Genomic DNA, 22,638 nt, shown 5'->3' with positions numbered 1-22,638 from the left:
TTTAAATATAGTTGTTGGGAAGGTGTAACACTGGGATGTCTTAATTGCTCTGTATTTTTCTCTTTTAGTTGTATGCAACTGTGGGGAGCTTCACTTTGCCATAAAACACATCTCTTACTTTTCTTTTATTCCAGGACTAATTGATAGAAAGGAAAGGGTGGATATGAATCCATCTCCTACCTAATCCTTAAGCGCCATAAAAATGAAAACTTTTTACTTTGTAGTTCTTTTGATCTAACAAGTAAAATATTGTATACATTTAATCACAGATCAGTTAGTGATTAAAAGATGAGTATCATTTTTTAGAAATCAAGCTCTAAATATTTAATGACAGATTCAAAGTTATCTCATCAGTTTAGTAATGTCTATTCGCTAAGTGATGTTCCATGTTTGCTATACAAATGCAACTTATTTATTGTCTTCTTGCTTCCTGTGCTTTTCATAAAAAATATCAAGCAACTATTCACTGGTTCATCTCTGTTATAGAAATGAAACGTTGATTTTTTGTCATCTTTACTTGTTTATGTTCTAATTGCCCTTTTTTTTATGTCTAAATTCACTAATAAAATATCTTGCTCAGTTTTGATGAGAATGTGCAACCAGAATCATTCTGTAAAGCATTTTCATACAAACATTAGCTCTTTTCATTCTAAATGAATCTTATTATCTCATGAACATTTTTCTGTTTCCAAGAAGATACAAGAGCTTTGGGACCCTCTGCTTAGAGTAGAATAACCAGAATCTTCTTACATAGTAAGCTTTGTGCTCACTAGTCTTTAACCGAAGCAGTTAAAACTAATACAAGTATGAGAAACACATACAGTAGAAAAACTGTCCTTTTGAAAAAATTCATAATTTGTGATTTATTCTCAGGTTTAAGGTATTATTTTTTTTCAAGATAAAATTACTTGATAAATGTTTTGTAAATGTATGAGTATATCCAAACACTAAATGAAAAAGAAAACAGCAGTTTTAATACCTTCGTGTTTGGAGATGCTTGATGAGTAGCTGGGCAGCTTATCTCACTCACTGCCTGTGCCCTTAAATACAGTTTTGTGCAACCTAAATACCAGTTGGACAATAGAAATCCATCTCAGGTACAGCATTGCTGTATTTTTGTTAATTTTTCTCTCTTCCCCTTTAATGTAAAACAGTTACCTTTTACACATAAAGTTCCCATTAAATACAAAACAGAATGATTGCCAACATGACCTTAAAGGAGTATACAAGCAAACAGTGAGGCCCAGATCCTGAAAGCATCCTCACATGGCAACTTGCCCACTCTCTGCCCTCCCTGCATTGACCTGATTGTGCTTCCTGTCCAAAAGCCTGGACTTATACTATGGGTCCAAGTCTACCTCAAGGTTAAAGCCTCAGTCTAGTATTCCAATTTTAAATAACCTCTTTGCCCTGTGCTCATTAAGCCTGCTGTATGTCTAAATGGATTATAAAATTCATGCAACAGAAGGACCTTGTTCTATAAAACCTCACCATTATATTCACTGGACTATAATGTACATCAGTTCTACCAGCTATTCTTTATTTGGATGCCTAGTTTCCATTCTTCTTCTTTTGGTAAGAATGCCAGGATTCACTTTGGGCAAATAACCTCTCCTCATATTTTTATGCAGTCAAGGTGTTTGCTCTCTGTCAGTCAAGAGAACAGTTTGGGTCAACTGGGTTCTTTCTGTAGACTTGGAAACTTTTTCAAACTGAACACAAGGATTAAAAAAAGTGGTCAGAGCTTGTTCTTTTTGGAAGGGCTACTCTGATGGGTTTGTTACATTGGGCCTTAGAGTCTTGGTCACAGTTTTTCCCCTGAGTCCCCTTCTTTAGCCTTCTTGTAAACTTTGAACTACAAAATATCTTTATAATACATTATTTTCTCCTTAAGTTACCCAGAGTTGATTTTGTTGCTTGTAACAAAAAAATTTTAGCTGAAATATGTTTATCTCTTGAGCATAGGTCTGAACTACATCTATATTCCTTACAGAATAATCAACATAATTATTTCTGAATGTATACTTTTGGGAAAATTTTGAGTTTTAGAAATGGTTTCAGGGAGGGTTAGGATATCAGCTCGCATTTTAGGCCAGGTTAAAGAGAAGAGTACTTTAAAATATAAGATTTCTGGTCATGTAATAAGTATTTGTTTAGGTGCCTATAAAAAGCATATTTCTATGTTAGATTAAGAGGAAGATATAAAATAAAAGATTCACATCTCCATACTGAAGGAAGATTTAACAATCTAATGAGATTTTGTTAGACATAACCACAGAAAGTTTTTTCTAACAGGTAAAATGTTTTAAATAAAAATTAAATCATAATACAAAAAGTGCCAAGTGAGAGACAGAGATAACAAGTGCTATGATGTCAGAGGAAGGTGAGACACCTATGCTTGAATGATCTAAGAAGGCTTCATAGAGATCTGGAGGAGATTGGGTTGAACTGGGCCAAAAAGCATGGGGTGTACAGTTGAGCAGTGTTTTTAATTTAAGCATTTCCCTCAACTCTGCAAAGCATACCAAACCAAAAGAGAGGACAGCAGTAGAAGATACACAGTAATTCCCGAACTGGCCTCTGGTATACTGATACCTCACTCCTTTTACATCCTTCAACTCAACTCTCACATTCACTTTCTTTTGGTTTGTTCAGATCATCTGACTTGGTAACTCCTTTGACCAAATCTCAGGGCTATTGGTCCCCCCATTTACTCACAGGTTGAAAACTGCCTCCTTTCTCCAATATCGATTTTAAAGTGTCTTCTTAGTAATGGCCTTCTTCTAACTGGTTCCTCCCCTGATAGAAGACTGGCCTTTTGAGTAGCACCTCCTGGGTATGTGCCAAGCCTCTCTCCTTCACAGTCCCCATAAGCTGTACTCAAAAACTGGGAGGAGTTGGAGAGATTGAAGGAAAGAGACTCAAGAGTGATAAGGTACAGGGAAAATAGCATGAAGCCAAGGGCAGAAGTAGAAAGCACATGATGGATTCAGGAGAGCAGCTCTGATTGAGTTGACAGGATAGAAAGGAGGAATTGTGAAAAATTAATATAACAAGTTGGAGTTGATAAGAGTGTTGGCAACAGAATAATCAGTATAGATTTTATCTCTAGGTAATGGAATAAAATCCAATGGTTTTTAAGCAGCACTATCTATATAAACATTGACTGGATTTTAGAAAGATTAATTTGGGAAGGTTCTGACCAGTAGATTGAAAACAAGAAACTCTGGCAGTAACCTAGATATAAAGGTTGGCTAGATGGTAACAGCAAATAAGTGACTGACATGACAGGCATAATAATGCTCCTAAGACCCCAGGTGGTTTTTATTGTGCTAAGCTTATGCAGAATAAATCACCAGTGATTATATATTTCAGAGTAAGCCATGATAATAAGAAAAATTATTCTTAACATTTTATCCAGGTTGGTTTCCAAAAATAGACTGATTCTTCAAAATTCTTCTGTTTGAGACACACAGGCATAGAGTTACAAGTACTGTTACCAAAATGGTGACACCAACCTCCATCCTCCCACGAAGATCAACCACGAGGCAATTATGAACAAAAACAGCTTTGGGAGAGCTCAGGAGCGCATTTAAGAAACTTCAGCAAAACAGTGGAAGAAAAAACCTGAGAATACAAAATTGGAATGAAGAACCACTTTATTTTGCCTGCATCACCCCAGCATCTAGGTTGGCACTGCTCATCACCAAAAAGGAACTCCCCAGCTGGAAAGATTTCCTTTTCCTGGGAAAGGGAAAATGGGTGAGTGATCAGCTTACCCAGAGTTTGGGGGCACTCCAATTGGGCCTGAACAACCCAATTCAGTTTCACAGAAGAGAATGGTAAAGCTAAGACAGATGGAAAAGGCTGGACACAAAGAAGGAGAGAAGACTGGACTAACATCAACCCTGAAATGGGAACAACTGTGGATCCCAGTGATCTGCCCTGGACAGAACCCTTAGAACTTTTGCCACTGAAGAAACCAATGGGTACCATGGACACTGAGGACCTCCTGCAGATTTCTCTAGTTTTTGTCTCCCAGGTAGTAGCATCTGCAGGCACCTATCCTGAGTCCTTTCCTGTTTCCTCTTCCCTGCCCCTGCCAGGTCCCAGGATTCTCACACACAGCAGCTATCCCAGCCTTCTATCTGTGTGAGAGGCCAGCCTAGACCCCCACCACCATGCCAACACTTGACGCCAGCCTTTCCAGCAGGGCTCCTGCACACTGCTGGCTTGATGCTTGTCACAGCCCCCACTGCTGTATTTTCCTCTGTGGTGAGACCCTGTAGCCATGGAAGTGCACACCAATAGCCAAGGCCACCAGAGCTGTGCATTGGCTCAGTTTCCATCTTATCTCCTATTCTTAATGATCTCCTGTTCTCCTTATCTCCTGCATCACTGGGCTCAGCTCCAGCTGCCTGTTCACCCATGCACCTGCATGACCCCTGCTCAACTCCTGCTGTTGGCCTCTACGACTGTGCATGTGCCTGTGGTGAAATCCTGTGGTCACAGGAGTGCACATAGATAATCAGGACTCCCACAGCTGCCAGTAATTATATAGTTGACCCTGGCTCTTGCAGCTGGCCCTGGCATTAAGTGGGAGTCTTCCACCACCCTACTCTAGCCAGGTACTTGCAGCTAGGGCCCACGGCTGAGTGTGTACACACTGCCTACTCCAGCCACCACCACCTTTTGTCCTAGTCCCCGGCTTTTGGGGACTATTAGTGCTGCTGAGAATCCAAACAGTCCTAGAAAACACTGTGGACTCCCCTCAGGGTTTGTCAAAGATTACACAGTTGTCGATGAACCCAGCAGCTCAAGATGAGACATCACATTCCCCTATACTTGAAGCAGACACATGCTCCAGCTCTCAATGCCCTGCAGCTCTAGTCCTAGGGTCACAGCATGCTCCAGAATGCCTCTACTTGCAGGAAAAGATCTTTTCTTACTGAAATTAAATCCATAAAATCTGGAAGAACTGTACTTCTTCAAATACATAGACACCTACACAAAGCTACAGGGATTTTAAAGAATGAAGCAAATAAGACACCAACCAAAGAAGTAAGCTTCCAGGATTTGACACAGAAGAAGTGGAGATATATGAAATGCCTGACCAAAACTTCAAAATAAAAACTTAACCCAAAGTTAGCAGAAGGAGGGATATAACAAAAATCAGAGTAGAAGTAAATGAAATCTAGAATAGAAAAACAATAGAAAAGATCAATGAAACTAAGTTTTTTTTTTTTTTTTTTGGAAAGAAACAAAAATGGACAAAGCTTCAGCTGAAAAAAGGAGAGAAGAACTCAATTATGAGTTAAAGGATAGACATTACAACTCATACTGAACACATATGTAAAAAGCACAAAGAATATTATATGCCAACAAACTGAACAACTTGTAAGACATGGATAAATACATAGAAACAAACAACCAAGTCTGAATTATGAAGAAATAGAAAATCTGAACAGACCAATAACAAGTAAGAAATTGAATCAATCAGTGCTCTGTGATGACCTAGGTAGGTGGGATGGAGGTTGGGAGCAGATATATGTATACACATAGCTGATTCACTTTGCTGTACAACAAAAACTAACACAACATTGTAAAGCAATTATACATCAATAAAAAAAGAAATTGAATCAGTAATCAAATGAACAAATAGCCATGTTCATGGATCAAAAGAGTTTTTATTGAAATGTCCTTACTTCCCAAAGCCATCTATAGATTCAATGCATTCCCATCAAAATTCCAATGGCATTTTTCAGAGAAATAGAAAAAAAAAATCCTAAAATTCATCAGATCAGACCAGATCAGTCGCTCAGTCATGTCTGACTCTTTGTGACCCCATGAATTGCAGCACGCCAGACCTCCCTGTCCATCACCAACTCCCGGAGTTCACTGAGACTCACATCCATCAAGTCAGTGATGCCATCCAGCCATCTCACTCTCTGTCGTCCCCTTCTCCTCCTGCCCCCAATCCCTCCCAGCATCAGAGTCTTTTCCAATGAGTCAACTCTTCGCATGAGGTAGCCAAAGTACTGGAGTTTCAGCTTTAGCATCATTCCTTCCAAAGAAATCCCAGGGCTGATCTCCTTCAGAATGGACTGGTTGGATCTCCTTGCAGTCCAAGGGACTCTCAAGAGTCTTCTTCAACACCACAGTTCAAAAGCATCAATTCTTCGGCGCTCAGCCTTCTTCACAGTCCAACTCTCACATCCATACATGACCACAGGAAAAACCATAGCCTTGACTAGATGAACCTTTGTTGGCAAAGTAATGTCTCTGCTTTTGAATATGCTATCTAGGTTGGTCATAACTTTCCTTCCAAGGAGTAAGCGTCTTTTAATTTCATGGCTGAAGTCACCATCTGTAGTGATTTTGGAGCCCAGAAAAATAAAGTCTGACACTGTTTCCCCATCTATTTCCCATGAAGTGGTGGGACCGGATGCCATGATCTTCATTTTCTGAATGTTGAGCTTTAAGCCAACTTTTTCACTCTCCACTTTCACTTTCATCAAGAGGCTTTTGAGTTCCTCTTCACTTTCTGCCATAAGGGTGGTGTCATCTGCATATCTGAGGTTATTGATATTTCTCCTGGCAATCTTGATTCCAGTTTGTGTTTCTTCCAGTCCAGCGTTTCTCATGATATACTCTGCATATATGTTAAATAAACAGAGTGACTATATACAGCCTTGACGAACTCCTTTTCCTATATGGAACCAGTCTGTTGTTCCATGTCCAGTTTAACTGTTGCTTCCTGAACCACAAAAGATCCCAAATAGACAAAACAACCAGAAAAGATCCCAAACAGACAAAACAATCTTGAGAAATAGCAAAGCTGGAAGCCTCACTATATTATGAAATTATGGTAATGAAAAGAGAATTATATTGGCATAAAAAAGATACATAGATCAGTGGGACAGAATCAAAAGCCCAGAGATAAACCCATGCACATTTGATCAACTAATATTTGACAGTGGAGCCAAGGATACTGAAAGGAGAAAGGATGTTTTATTCAATGAATGGTGCTGAGAAAACTGGATATTCACTAGCAAAAGAATGAAACTGAGCCCCCAGCTTACATGACTTACATAATTGTCTTGAAATGGATTAAGAACTTAAATGTAAGGTCTATAAGCATAAAACTCCTAGAAGAAATTGTAGAAGGTAAGCCCCTTGACATTGGTTTTGGCAATGATTTTCTGGATGTGACACCCAAAGCACAAGCAACAAAAGCATAAATCAGAAAGTAGGAGTCATCAAACTAAAAATCCTTCTGCACAGCAAAAGAAACAATCAACAAAATGCAAAGCCAAGCTACAGAATGAGAGAAAATATTTGCAAATCATGTATCTGATACAATTAGTATCTAAAATATGTAAGGAACTCATAATTCAATTCCCCAAAAGCTCCAAAACAGTCCAATTTTAAAATGGGCAGAAATCTTAAACATTTTTCAAAAATAAATACAGGAAAGCTAAGCAAGTATGTGAAAAGTTTCTTAACATCACTAGCAATTAGGAAAATGCAAATATAAACCACAATAAGATATCACTCCCTAACAGTTAGAATGGGTATTTTCAAAAAGAAAAGGTAAATAAATTCTGATGATAATGTGAAGTAAAGAGAATATTGTTACCTTGCTGGTGAGAATGCAAATTGGTGCGTTCCCTCTTGAAAATCGTATTGAGGTTCCTCAAAAAATTAAAAATAATACTCTCATGTGACCCAGCAAATCCACCCATGGATGTATCTCCAAAGAAAATAAAGTCTCTATCTCACAAAGAGATATTTGTACTCCCATGTTTATTGCAGTACCATCTACAATGGCCAAGACATAGAAACAACCTGAGTGTCCATTGATGGATGAATGCGTAAAGAAAACGTGGCAAATATACCTAAAATGGACTATTATGCAGTCAGAAAAGGAGAAAATCCTGGCATTTGCAACAACATGGGTGAACTTTGAAAACGCAAGAGAGAGAAAGATTAATACTGTATGATCACATATGTATAAGCTGAAAACAATACATAGAAATACAAATTAGAATGGTGATTGCCAATAGCTAAGGGGTGGGGGAAATAAAATGTTGGTCAAATGTTAAAACTTTTAGTTAAAAGATGGGTAAATTCTGGGATCTAATGTTCAGTATGGCAACTATAGCTAATGATACTGTATTCTATACTTAAAAGTTGCTATGAGACTGGAGTTTTAATGTTCTCACCATAAAAACAACTACAAAATGTAATTATGTGAGGTATAGGATGTGTTTATCTGGTAAGCATTTATTTCTCTTGGTGTGTGTGTGTGTGTGTATGTATGTGTGTGTATCAAATCATCACATTGAAAACCTAAATTTTTACATTGTTATATGTCAACTATATTTTAATATACTTTAAAAAAGGAGTAATAAGTACTGTAATATTACAGTAACTCACATTCTAAAGCCTACTTGAAGGTTTCTTCTAGACAGGAATATTTTCTCCAATTTTAATATAGTTTTAAGCATTACCTGTATGCCTTGGCCTCTGTAGAGGGCAGATTAGTATATTTTTTAATGATTAAGAATAATAGTCTTCAAGTATCTTCAGTAATGTGATATGAATCGCATAGGATGATATTTACCTAGTCACATTATAGTTTTGATGAAAGGTTTTCAAAATCCATCAATGGAGGCAAGGAAAGCACATAAAATTCTGAAGTAATCCTTGAAAATTAATATTCATGCTGCTGCCATATTCAGAAAGACAAATGCTATATCATTTTTCTAGGAATCATTTCAACTGTTTCTGAGCAGGGAACACACAGCAAATAAGCCTTACTCCATAAGGGAGGCCTGCATTTGCTCCTTTCTGCGCTGGTTTCACCATCCTGAACTTCCCCCTTACATAAACACAGATGCAACCAGGGCAAGTGCTGAACTAATCACTTAAAACTTTTTTATTTTTTAAACAAACTAGAAGATATCTCATTTCTGTTAGTAAAACTCATACTTCATTTTCAAAAAATTTAGGCTAGAGATGAAATTCATAAAACTACAACAATTCTTAAAACACATCCAAATATCACCACCAAGGTATTTAGTCTTTAATGTATAGGCCTCTACACATTTTCACAAACTTAGATACATATGAACTTGTAAGAATTTTAAAGAGTTGGAAAATGTTAAAATAAGTAGAAATATTTCAAACACACTCCCCTCTTTGGCAAGTATCTTCAAATGCATATACATATACCCATTCTAGTTGTGACTATAGGAACAATACATGAACAGATATCTGAGGCTGCTTACGATGAAACTTTGAATCTCATGGGAGCCTGCCCCAGAACCAGAGGCTGAGTTAGTAAGCCTTTGCAACTAAGGGTTTCTATACACGTTTTATTTAAAAGTGTTCCCCTAGGAGGATTAATACTTGGAAGCAAGGCTGGTTGGTGATTTTGTCTTCGCTATCACAAAGAAACAGCACACAAAACTCAGCTTCATTTCCCTGTTCACTGGAGTCAATTCAATTAAATAGTACAGCCTCCAGATGTGAGAGTTGGAACCTTTTACCAGCAACAGTGCCTTCACTGCTGAGAGAGAGGTGGGCACGCAGAGAGAGAAAGAGAAAATCCAAGAAAGCTCTGTAAGATGAACCAAATATAGCACTCAGCTGCCAGCTGACAGTTTTAAGAAACAAATGACCTCAGGTTACTCTAACCATGACTCTATATAAAATACATAAAAACATAAAAATCAATTTTACTAACATAGAAATAATGGGAAGAAATGCATCAAAATTCAATAATTGTTTATCTCAAGACTGTGACCTTATTTTTTTTCTTCTTCCTGTATTTTTCCAGTTCCTACAAAGAACATGTTACTTTTGCAATCCAAGGAATAAGTACTAGATTTTAAGAAAATAAATATTCTATAGTGCAATGCGTTCCCCCAATACATCAGGAGACACAGACCCCTTTGAATTGTACAGCCTGATGAAATGTGGTTAAGCAGCTTACCTTCATCAGCCGACTGCACAAAGCTGGTCTGTGATTATTGACAAGAGAGTGCGTACTGAGATTTGGTTCATGGTTGCTATTTCTTTATACCAAACCAGCAATGACTGGTGCAAAGATTTAAAAACCAGATACAGACACAAATGGGTAAAGTGGATGCAGTTCCCTAGAGCCCTCCTCCCCTTTGGAGAGACACCCAAAGAGAGCTAGCCACAAGCAGAGTGAGCAAGCAGTGAGATCATGGGGATCTAGAGCTGTGAGCTGGTTGTCTTTCATATCTTTGGAGGCCACGTCACAATATCAGACTTACTTACTACCAAATAGGGCAAACTTTGCAGTCTACAAGTTCATTTTCTAGGTCCATTTCTTACCATTAATCCCACAGGGGCACCTTTTACAGTAGTAGCAACCTGTAGTGGTCTGAGGTATTCCTGACCTGTTTTTCCTCACTGTTCTAGCTTGCTTAGTCCATGCCTTTCTTTGCTTAGTTCTCTTGACTCTTTAGGCCATTTAGGTGAGATTGTGATTAAGAGGCCTGTTTTAAGTATAGATCCCAGTACTGTGTAAGTACTGCATCAAGTCCCCAGAAAACCGAGTACTGCTCAGGGCTGTCCAAACAACTTGCAGTGAGGAGGAGCATCCAGGCACATGAAATTTACAACAGAATCACACTAATCCTTAGCACCCCACCCTACCCCCAAAGTTCCTTTTCTGCCACACTGCACAGAATGAACTCAGCGTCTTGTGATTTTTTTTTTTTAACTACAAATGAAGGAAGTGAAGGATAATGAAGAAAAGAAGGGTGCTAGAAGAAATTTGTCACAAATATGATTGACGGATTAATTAGATGAAGAGATCCTGCAGGATCTGATGTAATCACACCCAACTACAATTAGCTATTGTTACTATTAGGTGATTAGCTATTGTTAATCATTAGCCAATGATTAGCTATTGTTACTTCTAAAGACAAACTGTGGTCTGTTTTGTTTCCTCCCTTTCCCCCCCTAGGTCCTAGAATACTATGTTACAAAGAAGGCATCAACTGAGTTGATTATTCTACCAAAACATCATTGGTTATTTTTTTCCTTGTACATTTCATATTAGAGAATATAAGACCTTGTTAGTGAGTTAGTGAAAATATTGTGTCCATTGCAAGTTCGCTAGAGACTTGATTAATTTGATATTAGAACACAACAACAATATTTTATTCTTTAGTTTTTTTACTTTTGAGGTAATTTTCATGTACCTTCATTTTAATAAAACCATTTAAAATATCTCAACACTGAAGTATTAGAAGATAATAATAATTAATGATATAATTCTTATAGAGCACTTATAGTACAAAAATTATGGTATTTCTCCCTAAAGTTTTTCTTTTATTATTCAATTATTATTATTATTGTACTTGCTTTATTCTGAGACATACTAATAGATCCAATATGCATTAGTATAAATAATATATTAGACTCAACCTGTCTTGATATAATATTTCAATGCATATAATAATAAATCACAATTTCCATAAATATAAAATGTAAAAATGCAATTTCAATTTAAGTACGTCACTATCTCCCTAGTATAAGAAAAGACTGTGTTCCTCTTAATAAGAAGTAAATCAACAGCTATAACCTGTGTATATTAATACTCAGCTACATTGAACCAGTAAGTCATATTTGTTAAGCCCCAGATAGACATTGATACAGTTTAAAATGGTCTGCCATTTTACTATGTTGTATGAACTAAAAAATATATGGGTAACTAAAAAATATATGGGTAACTTGTATTATATCTGCTTTCAGATATACTAATAAAGAATAAAACATTTCCATGAGATTTATATCCAGGCAGTACGTGGGCTCATAGCTTTTTTTTTTTTTTCCCCATTCAACTACACATTTTTTCTTTGCATTGATCTCTGAGGAAGGCTTTCTTATGTCTCCTTGCTATTCTTTAGAACTCTGCATTCAAATGGATATATCTTTCCTTTTCTCCTTTGCATTTAGCATCTCTTCTTTTCTCAACTGTTTGTAAGGCCTCCTCAGACAACCATTTGCCTTTTTGCCTATATTTTTCTTCGGGATAGTCTTGATCACTGCCTCCTGTGCAATGTCATGAACCTCTGTCCATAGTTCTTTAGGCACTCTGTCAGATCTAATCTGATAGATCTAATATAATAGAATGGGAAAGACTAGAGATCTCCTCAAGAAAATTACAGATATCAGGGGAACATTTCATGAGAAGATGGGCAAAATAAAGGACAGAAATGGTATGGACCTAACAGAAGCAGAAGATATTAAGAAGGGGTGGTAAGAACTACGCAAAAAAGATCTTCATGACCCAGATAATCATGATGGTATGATCACTCACCTAGAGCCAGACATCCTGGAGTGTGAAGTCAATTGGGCCTTAGAAAGCATCACTATGAACAAAGCTAGTGGAGGTGATGGAATTTCAGTTAAGCTATTTCAAATCCTAAAAGACGATGCTGTTAAAGAGCTTCACTCAATATGCCGGCAAACTTGGAAAACTCAGCAGTGGCCACAGGACTGGAAAAGGTCAGTTTTCATTCCAATCCTGAAGAAAGGCAACACCAAAGAATGTTCAAAACTACTGCACAATTGCACTCATCTCATATGCTAGCAAAGTAAAGCTGAAAATTCTCCAAGCGAGGCTTCAACAGTACATCAACAGAGAACTTCCAGATGTTCAAACTGGATTTAGAAAAGGCAGAGGAACCAGAGGTCAAATTGCCAACATCCGTTGGATCATCAAAAAAGCAAGGGAATTTCAGAAAATCATCTACTTCTGCTTTATTAACTACACCAAAGCCTTTGACTGTGTGGATCACAACAAAAACTGTGGAAAAATTTCAAGAGATGGGAAACCAGACCACTTAACTTGCCTCCTGAGAAATCTGTATGCAAGTCAAGAAGCAACAGTTAGAACAAGACATGGAACAGCAGACTGGTTTCAAACTGAGAAAGGAGTATGTCAAGGCTATATATTGTCACCCTGCTTATTTAACTTATATGCAGAGTACATCATGAGAAATGTCAGGCTAGATGAAGTACAAGCTGGAATCAAGATCACTGGGAGAAATATCAATAACCTCAGATATGCAGATGATGCCACCAGTATGGCAGAAAGTGAAGAGGAACTAAAGAGCCTCTTGATGCAAGTGAAAGGGGAGAGTGAAAAATCTGGCTTAAAACTCAACATTCAAAAAACTAAAATCATGGCATCCAGTCCCATCACTTCATGGTGAATAGATGGGGAAACAATGGAGACAGTGACAGACTTTATTTTCTTGGGCTCTAAAATCACTGCAGATGGTGACTGCAACCATGAAATTAAAAGATGCTTGATCCTTGGAAGAAAAGTTGTGACCAATCTAGATAGCATATTAAAAAGCAGAGACATTACTTTGCAACAAAAGTCTGTCTAGTCAAAGCTATGGTTTTTCCAGTAGTCAAGTACAAATGTGAGAGTTGGACCATAAAGATAGCTGAGCACTGAAGAATTGATGCTTTTGAACTGTGGTGTTGGAGAAGACTCTTGAGAGTCCCTTGGACTGCAAGGAGATCAAACTAGTCAATCCTAAAGGAAATCAGTCCTGAATATTCATTGGAAGGACTGATGCTGAAGCTGAAGTTCCAATACTTTGGCTACCGATGTGAAGGACTAACTCAATAGAAAAGACCCTGATGCTGGGAAAGATTGAAGGCAGGAGGAGAAGGGGAGGACAGAGGATGAGATGGTTGGATGGCATCACTGACTCAATGGGCATGAATTTGAGCAAGCTACAGGAGTTGGTGATGGACAGTGAAGCCTGGCATGCTGCAGTCCATGGGGTTGCAAAAAGTCAGACAGACTGAGCAACTGAACTAACTGAACACATCTTTTCTACTTATTGATACTTTAACTTCCGTTTTCAATAGGTCTTCATTCCTACTAAGCTAAACCCATTAGCCCCCAAAGATCTCATATACTTATTAGGTTCAGATCTACTATTGAGAGTCTTTGTTCCTGTTAGAGCATTCCATCTCTAGGAAGCAAAGCTTGTTTGTGAGTTAGGATCCATACTTCCTCATTGTTATTTTAGCATAAATATTATAAAATTTCTTCCAAATCAGAATGAAAAATTCAATGAAGAGAGTGAAGTATCAGCATTCTTGAAGTCTCAGGGTAGCAGCGGAAGGGGAAGAAACAGAAGAAGGGGAAGAAACAGCAAGAAGGAGGATTCGGGAATAATGAAGAAGGAAATCAGAGAGAACAAAGCAAATATGGCACCGTTTGCTTTCACATGACAGTGTTACAGAGATTGAGCTTGATTCAAACAATAAAGTAAGATTCTCAAGGAAGAAATTCAGTCAAATTCGTGGAATCTTTCTGAATTCACCTTATTCTAAGAAGTCACCTTATTCTTTTCCTGACTCAGACTAGTTAACTTGTGGAGCATGACACATAACTGCATTTTCAAGCTTGAAAACGCTTTTATTTCATTCACCAGAAGATGGAGCCATTATATAAAGAATTTTTAAAATTTGCAGGCCAAAATTGATCTGCAGTTTCTCTCTTTAATATTTTCAACAATTTTATGCAATTTGAGTAAACTGAATGCCATTTTTCTTTAACAATGGAAAGGAGGTAACATGTCTTAACCTCACATATACAGAGAAATAATATATTATTTTCCAAGTTTTTTTTTTAAATACTGCTCACTAATACGTATCCAAAAGAAAAAGACAAAACAGAGACATTACATGTCATATTCAACTAAGTAAGGCAAACACTCAGTAAGCAGCAGAGACTGAGACCCTAAGGAGAACTTCCTAACTCATAGCTGAGGCAGTCTGCTGGGTCCTAAACCAGTACTGCAGCTTATGTCATTCAATACACACTTGAAACAAACCAGGACATTGTGGACATGAATGCTTTTCTCATGGGTCAGTTATAGGGGGAACACTGAGAGCTGTGTGCAAAGAATATGGCATCTATGGATTAAAGCCAGAGCAACTTCTCTTGATTTTCAAACTTAGCCGCACATTAGAATCACCTGTGGAGTTCTTCCTATTTCTACAACACTCAGGCTGCACCTCAGACTAATTAAATCAGAATCTCTGAGTTTCAATCCAGGCATTGGTGTTAAAGTCCCCTTGTAATTCAATGTGAAGTTTGAGAAACATGGTCTTGACCAGTGCTTTCCAATCTGTAATATGTATGCAAATTATTGGGTTATTGTATGGTTACTGTATGCAGGTCAGGAAGCAACAGCTAGAACTGGACATGGAACAACAGACTGGTTCCAAATAGGAAAAGGAATACGTCAAGGCTGTATATTGTCACCCTGCTTATTTAACTTCTATGCAGAGTACATCATGAGAAATGCTGGGCTGGAAGAAGCACAAGCTGGAATCAAGATTGCCGGGAGAAATATCAATAACTTCAGATATGCAGATGACACCACCCTTATGGCAGAAAGTGAGGAAGAACTAAAGAGCCTCTTGATGAAAGTGAAAGGAGAGAGTGAAAAAGTTGGCTTAAAGCTCAACATTCAGAAAACTAAGATCATGGCATCCGGTCCCATTACTTCATGGCAAATAGATGGGGAAACAGTGGCTGACTTTATTTTTCTGGGCTCCAAAATCACTGCAGATGGAGATTGCAGCCATGAAATTAAAAGACGCTTGCTCCTTGGAAGAAAAGCTATGTCCAACCTGGACAGCATATTCAAAAGCAGAGACATTACTTTGCCAACAAAGGTCCATCTAGTCAATGGTTTTTCCAGTGGTCATGTATGGATGTGAGAGTTGGACTATAAAGAAGACTGAGCACCGAAGAATTGATGCTTTTGAACTGTGGTGTTGGAGAAGACTCTTGAGAGTCCCTTGGACTGCAGGAGATCCAACCAGTCCATCCTAAAGGAAATCAGTCTTGGGTGTTCATTGGAAGGGCTGATGTTGAAGCTGAAACTCCAATACTTTGACCACCTGATGAGAAGAGCTAACTCATTTGGAAAGATTTAGGGCAGGAGAAGGGAACGACAGAGGATGAGATGGTTGGATGGCATCACCACCTCCATCGACATGGGTTTGTGTGGACTCCAGGAGTTGGTGATGGACAGGAAGGCCTGGTGTGCTGTGGTTCATGGGGTCTCAAAGAGTCAGACACGACTGAGCGACTGAACTGAACTGAATAAACAGCCTCAGCATCACCCGAGAACTTGTTAGAAATGCAAATTTAGGGCCACACCCTGCATCTGCTTCCCCTCCACTCCTCCGAGCTCAGCTCAGCAATAAAAAATCTGCCTGGAAATGTAGGAGACAGCTTGATACAAGAGTCAGGAAGAACCCCTGAAGGAGGCAATGGCAACCCACTCCAGTATTCTTGCCTGGGGAATCCCACCGACAGAAAAGCCTGGGCTACAGTCCATGGAGTCGCGAAGAGTTGGGCAGACTGAGTGACTAACACTGACTGACTGACACGATCTTAAGCAGCAGCTTGACATTAAACCAAAATCCTGTTTGTTGCTGAGGTTAGGATTGCCTTCTTTGACTGCCTCTCTGTGAAACAAATGAGAAATGTGGTTTCTGAAGTCAAGCCTGGAATTGAGCTCTGGTTTTACCCCTTTCCAGATGTGTATTCATGAGCAAGTTACCTAAGTTTAAGTCCTTATCTCTGACATATGCCTATCCATTCACAGGCTGCTTTAAGAAAGGAGAGACTGAATTTGAAATCTCCACCCTGCTCTTGGCACATGGTAGCCAGCAGTGGTCTGCCAGAGCCAGCTTGGACCGGCTGGGGGGGCCTGTGGCGCCCATCTCCTCTCAACGCTACATTCTGAGACTTCAGGTTGTTTGCTTGAACTTTGTTGTTGTAGGAGTATTTATACTACAGGAATTGACAACAGCTACATACAAATAAGAGCTTTTTAGTCCTGAAGAAGAGCCAGTTAGTAAACATTTACCAGGACACTACTGGTAGGCATTCATTTTGTGGTTATTTACTCCTGAGGAGAGATGATTTGCTTTTCTCCTGTGAAACAGAGTAACCAAACATAACCCAAATACGAGAGAGGTGTGGGAGGATTTCAGGAAAGCCCTTCCCTGCTAGGCTTTCCCCACCATATATTCCCAGGATTTCTGTGTTAAATTCACAGACTTGTGGAAAAGGTAACACTATAAGTAGACACTGACCTTTGCGTAATAGGAGTCCATTGGAGCTTTTCCTTTTCAAGCCAAACTGATGGAGTTCAGGCCTCAGAAATAACCAGTTGAACTAATCCTCACTGAGCCTCTGTTGGAGGTCAGACCTTCTAGGGTTAGAGAAGGCTAAAATAAAGAGTGTGTCGACCTCACATAGGTCTGTTTATCAGCTGAGAAGAGACAAGTCAACCAATGGATAAAAATCATAAGAATTTTAGGTAATAGTAAATGGTGAGATGAAGATGGAACTTCAACTTGGTAAAGAGTGGCTGGGGTAGTGGGGTTACCTTATATAGAGTGTAAGGCAAGTCCTCTCTAAAGAGGAAACACCTGAGCTGAAATCTAAGTGGCTGCAGCTGGGTTCTGAATCAGAGGCAAAAGGAAAAGGGGAGAAGAGCAAACACAAAGGAGCTGAGGCAAGAGTGGATTTAATGAGTCAAAGAACAGAAGGAAAGTCAGTGGAGCTAAGGCTCTGTGAGTTTCAAAAGTGGATAGTATGGCAGGGGGACATGCAGTTAAGCAGGGCCCAGGTCATATCAGGTCCTTTATGCTAAGAAGTCTGCCCCTCATGTTAAGTGGACGAGGAAGCTCTGAAGAACCTTAAGAGGAAGTAGGGCAATGGGGGAGAATTTGTGTGTGTGTGTTCGTAACTCAGTCATGTTTGGCTCTTTGCAACTCCCAAGGACTATAGCCAGGCTCCTCTGTCCATGGAATTCTCCAGGCAAGAATACTGGAGTGGGTTGCCATTCCCTTCCCGACCCAGGGTTCAAACTCAGGTCTCTTGCATTGAAGGAAGATTCTTTGCTGTCTGAGGCACCAGGGAAGAATGGTTTGTTTAAATGAAGGTTTCAAAGCATCATTCTGTTTGTTCTGTGGAGAAAAGATTGTAGGGAATCAAAAGTGGAGCCAAAAGACCAGTAAAGTGGCTACCAGAACAGATCAAGCCAAAAATAATAGTGGTTTAGACCTATGGGTAAAGGTGATAGAGATAAGGAGAAATGAACAGCTTTGGGGTGTATTTTATAGCTTGAACCAACAGTACTTGTTTATGGGTTAGACACCTATATAAGGGAAGGATAAAAGTATGCTCTGAGGTTTGTTTTTTTAATTTGAGGAACAGGGTAGATATTATTATCTATCAGCTAATTTCTAGTCTGAGGTCAATTTAAAAAGAATGACCAGTCTAAATAATGAAGAAAAGAAAAACTTTAAGACACTGCAAGCTGGAGAAAAGAAGGCTGTTCATATTGCAGTCTTAATTTCAAGCCATTCCTCCAAAGATAAATAATGAATGTGTTTATCGTACATCCAAGTTCTCAGATAGCTTTGTGTTGTTAGTGAAATGCAATTACAATGCAGTAGGAAAATGATGTTTCAGTGAGACCACCAAATAATTACTCTCCTCTAAAATAATTAAGACATTATCTAAATTTACAAACTTAAGTCTCAGGCTTAATGAGTCTCTTTGAATAAATTATTTTCCCCCATTTTCCTACTGCTTTATAAAAGCTATTTCTAGGTTTGCTCTGGGAGGCTTTAGAAAGGGAGAAAAAAATTCTCTTGGGAGCCAAAGTTTCATTAGGATGATCTTAGCTTTTATGACTTTCAGACAACATTACAAGAGATTCTTAAGTAGGATATCATTTCATGTCCATTTGAAAGTGAAAGTGAATGTCACTCAGTCGTGTTGGACTCTTTGGGACCCCAGGGACTATAAAGTCCATGGAATTTTCCAGGCCAGAATACTGGAGTGGGTAGCCTTTTAGGAAAGATCTCCAGGTGATCTTCCTGACCTAGGAATGGAACCCAGGTCTCCTCCATTGCAGGCGGATTCTTTACCAACTGAACTATCAGGGATGCCCATAAGCTTTATATAAGAGCATAAATATGTATTCAGTATTACTATCAGAAAGGATAGGAACTGAGCTATCATGGAAGCCCATGTCCATTTAATACTCAACGATGAGATGAACAGATATCCTGAAAAAATTCTAATATAAGATGCGTGTTGAGTGGAATTTAATAGGTATATTTTTGAATGCAAGACGAAGCTTGCAAGAAATTAAAGGAAATTTCTAAGAACCAAAAGAAAAGAAGCAGCGGGACACAGAGGAGAAAACACTGCAGCTGAGCTGCCTTGGAGGTTTGGTGGCTGATCTCTAACTCAGAGTACTTTCTAATTGTTGATTATTACTTTATTGAGGTATAATAAATATACAGTAAGTGAAAAATCATGCAGTTCTAATATACATATTTATGCTTTTATGTAAATGCCACCCAGATTAAGATATAAAACATATCCTGTATTCTACAATTCTCCCTACTGCCCAAGTCAGTAAGCCTCCAAAAGGTTATTACTCTTTTGACTTCTATTATCAGAAATGAGTTTTGCCTGTTATTAAACTTTATAAATTAATTTATACAATGTATAATCTTTTGTCTAGCTTCTTTAGCTCGTTATTTTGTTGGTGAGATTCTCTGTGATACTGCATGTATCAGCTAGCTGTCCTTTCCTGCAGTGGATAGCATTTTGTTGTATACTCTACCACAGTATCCTTTCTGATAGAAATACTGAATCTGCATTTCTGAATTTTCATAAAAATTTCTTTTGATGATTATAAACACTCATTTTTGTATATCACAAAATTTCCAGTAATAGAATACATATATGTTTAAACAGATATTGACAAACATATTTTCAAATTGTTCAAATTTATATGTTTACTAGCAATGTATGAGAATTTCTTTTGCTTCACATTTTAAAAAATTTATTGGGATACGGTTGATTTACTGTGTTGTGTTAGCTTCTGCTGTACAGCAAAGCAAATCAGTTATACATATACATATGCCCACTCTTTTTTCTCCTTTATTTTTTTTTTAATTTTGCTTTAAATGCTTTACCTGCTTCAAATTTTTAGCAAGACTTGTTATCGTCTGTTTTTATATGTAGTCATTTTGGTGATAGTCTAATAATATCTCATGGCTGTTTTAATTTTCATTTGTCTGATGAATAACAAAACAAAAATTAAAAAAAAGAAAAATACTGATATTTCAATGCATTAATAAGATAGCATTTCTGTTTGACATTTTGAAGTTTATTTTTTATACGTCTTACATGTTTTTTTCCTCCCTGTATCCTTTTCTTAGTGACTTCTTCTGTCTTAAATAGATATTTTCTGGTGTTTTCATTGAACTACAGGCCTTTATATGTTCAGTTGCCTTCAGTACGTTTTTTACTTTGACCCATAGTAACTCAAATTCAACACACTCAAAACTAACTCTATTCACTTTTCAATATTTGACTCTAGTCTACCCTTATTAGATTTAACTCATCTTCCTCGTGTTCCCATGGTACATTATCACTGAACAACCATCATTGACTGATTCTTCCAAGATACAGCAGATGCTGAATATTATTTGATAGAATTTATTACTGAATCCTAAGAGTGAGCAGTACTTCAGAAAATGCATAATAAAGTGTTTGCCTTTAAAACTCCTACCACATATTTATGTATTTTGGATCTAATAAGTGCTGGTCTCTTATAGATGAAGAAACAGGCTCAGAGAATAGAGTACATTGTTTAAGCTTATAATCACATTGTTAGTAAGTGACAGAAAGATTTAAACTCATGATACTATGTAATATGCTGCTGTTGTGTATATGGGTGGATATTTGTATTTTTTGGCAAATCTTAAAGGCATAAGATAGTATCAGACTCTGAAAAACAGAGCTTAGATTTCTTTAAGTGCTTTCAATGATCTTGTAAAGAGGGAGAGGTTTGTTTTGTTAGTTTTAGCTCTGAAGAGGACAGATAACAGGGGGTAAACAAGAGTTCTCTTACTCTTGGAGGAGATAACTGAACAGGAGGAAATGCTGATAGGGAAAAATGCCAACGGCATTTTCATTCATTTTAAGCTGCCAGAATGATTCATTTTCCTGGATGTTCTTCTCAATCCTGGAAATTAAGAATTAATTTTATAGTAAAATGCTATGAATAAGAATTAGGTATCAAAATTCCACAGAAAACATTGGTTTTCTTAAACATCCTGCAAAACCCACAACTATCAAACTTCTAAATATCTTCTTTTGACTCGCTTGAAGAGATTAGTAAAGACAGAAGTTTCTTGTAATCTCCCTAACAACTCAGCCTGTCCTGATATAGTGGTTCTAGTTGATGAATTTAATAAAATCAACTCTGTTAAAAGAATAGAGGAAACAGAGGTGGGAAACGAATTCCTTCATGCTTCATTTTCCTGCCTAATTTATTTTCTTTTATATATTCATCTTACTCTAACCACTGGTTTGGAGTCACCTAATTTGGTTCTGATACTTGTAAATAAAGGAAAAGATGTTTCTCTCTAAGGAATCGCACATTGTCCATTTATTTGAGAGGTAATTGGTCTGCCTCCTACAAACCACAGCCAGAGTACCACTTAAGAGCCAGGTTATAGGCAGAAAGGGATCTGGGAGGAAGCCAGGGAGAAGAAAAGAAATGAAACGATCTACTTTAGCTTCATGATACTAAACCACAGCCTACATGAGAAATCTGAAGAATAACTGCAGGCAAGAAGTGAATGTGAGCAAGCATATTTTAATCTTTTTCATTGAAATAAAGTTAAAACTTCACTTAACTCTCATGCCAAGAGCTACAAGGGACATGATGAGCTTGGTCTAAGGAGGTCAGTGCTTCTATAGGAAAACAAAGCCCTTTGACTTGAACTAAGCTAGAAAACAGGAGAAGACAATGGCACCCTACTCCAGTACTCTTGCCTGGAAAATCCCATGGATGGAGGAGCCTGGTAGGCTGCAGTCCATGGGGTCTCTGAGTCAGACACGACTAAGCGACTTCACTTTCACTTTTCACTTTTATGCATTGGAGAAGGAAATGGCAACCCACTCCAGTGTTCTTGCCTGGAGAATCCCAGGGACGGGGGAGCCTGGTGGGCTGCCGTCTCTGGGGTCGCACAGAGTCGGACATGACTGAAGCGACTTAGCAGCAGCAGCAGCAGCAAGCTAGAAAACAGAGACTGGCAGACGTGCAGTAAAAGAATCTGCACAACCTTAAGTCACTATTTTTAAGTTATGCCCAGAATTAGGAAGCTTTTGAGAGTGGAGCGTCCAGATACTGTCTTTCAAAGTATCATGAAAGAAAATAGTCTATAACATAGGTTATAGAAGAAATAGTGAAATATAATTTAACAAATAGATACATGATTTATAATGAATGATAAATCAATGTAATATTACACTCTGATATTTACAGTCATTCAGATGTCATCATCATGTTTGTCTTTCATGAAAGTGAGGTGTTGGCAGTTCTAAAAATGCAGAAAGACCAAAAGTAGATGGGGTTTGGGTGGCTTTGCCAGAGGTTGGAAAATGTCACTTTTCTGTAGTCTCAATTTGTTAAGTCTTTCTCAGACTTTGAGTTGCAT

At 38.0% G+C, this 22,638-nt stretch overlaps 1 long non-coding RNA gene across 2 annotated transcripts in view; it reads right to left on the bottom strand.

Annotated features, from left to right (window-relative positions):
- Positions 1-18,691, bottom strand: part of LOC123331111 — a 30,303-nt gene extending 11,612 nt beyond the window's left edge. Inside the window, exons 1-2 of one of the 2 annotated variants that reach the window (XR_006547573.1) lie at positions 17,194-18,691; positions 3,304-3,627 (exon numbers count right to left, since the gene is read on the bottom strand). This is a non-coding gene — a long non-coding RNA (uncharacterized LOC123331111). Of the gene's footprint in view, positions 1-3,303; positions 3,628-17,193 lie in introns of those variants that run through there. The other variant, XR_006547572.1, reaches the window with a different exon arrangement.
- Positions 18,692-22,638: the final 3,947 nt, after the last annotated feature.

Source organism: Bubalus bubalis, chromosome 2 (assembly GCF_019923935.1).
Source record: "Bubalus bubalis isolate 160015118507 breed Murrah chromosome 2, NDDB_SH_1, whole genome shotgun sequence".
In the NCBI taxonomy this organism is placed as follows: Eukaryota; Metazoa; Chordata; class Mammalia; order Artiodactyla; family Bovidae; genus Bubalus; species Bubalus bubalis.
This window is presented reverse-complemented; position numbering and strand designations above follow the sequence as displayed.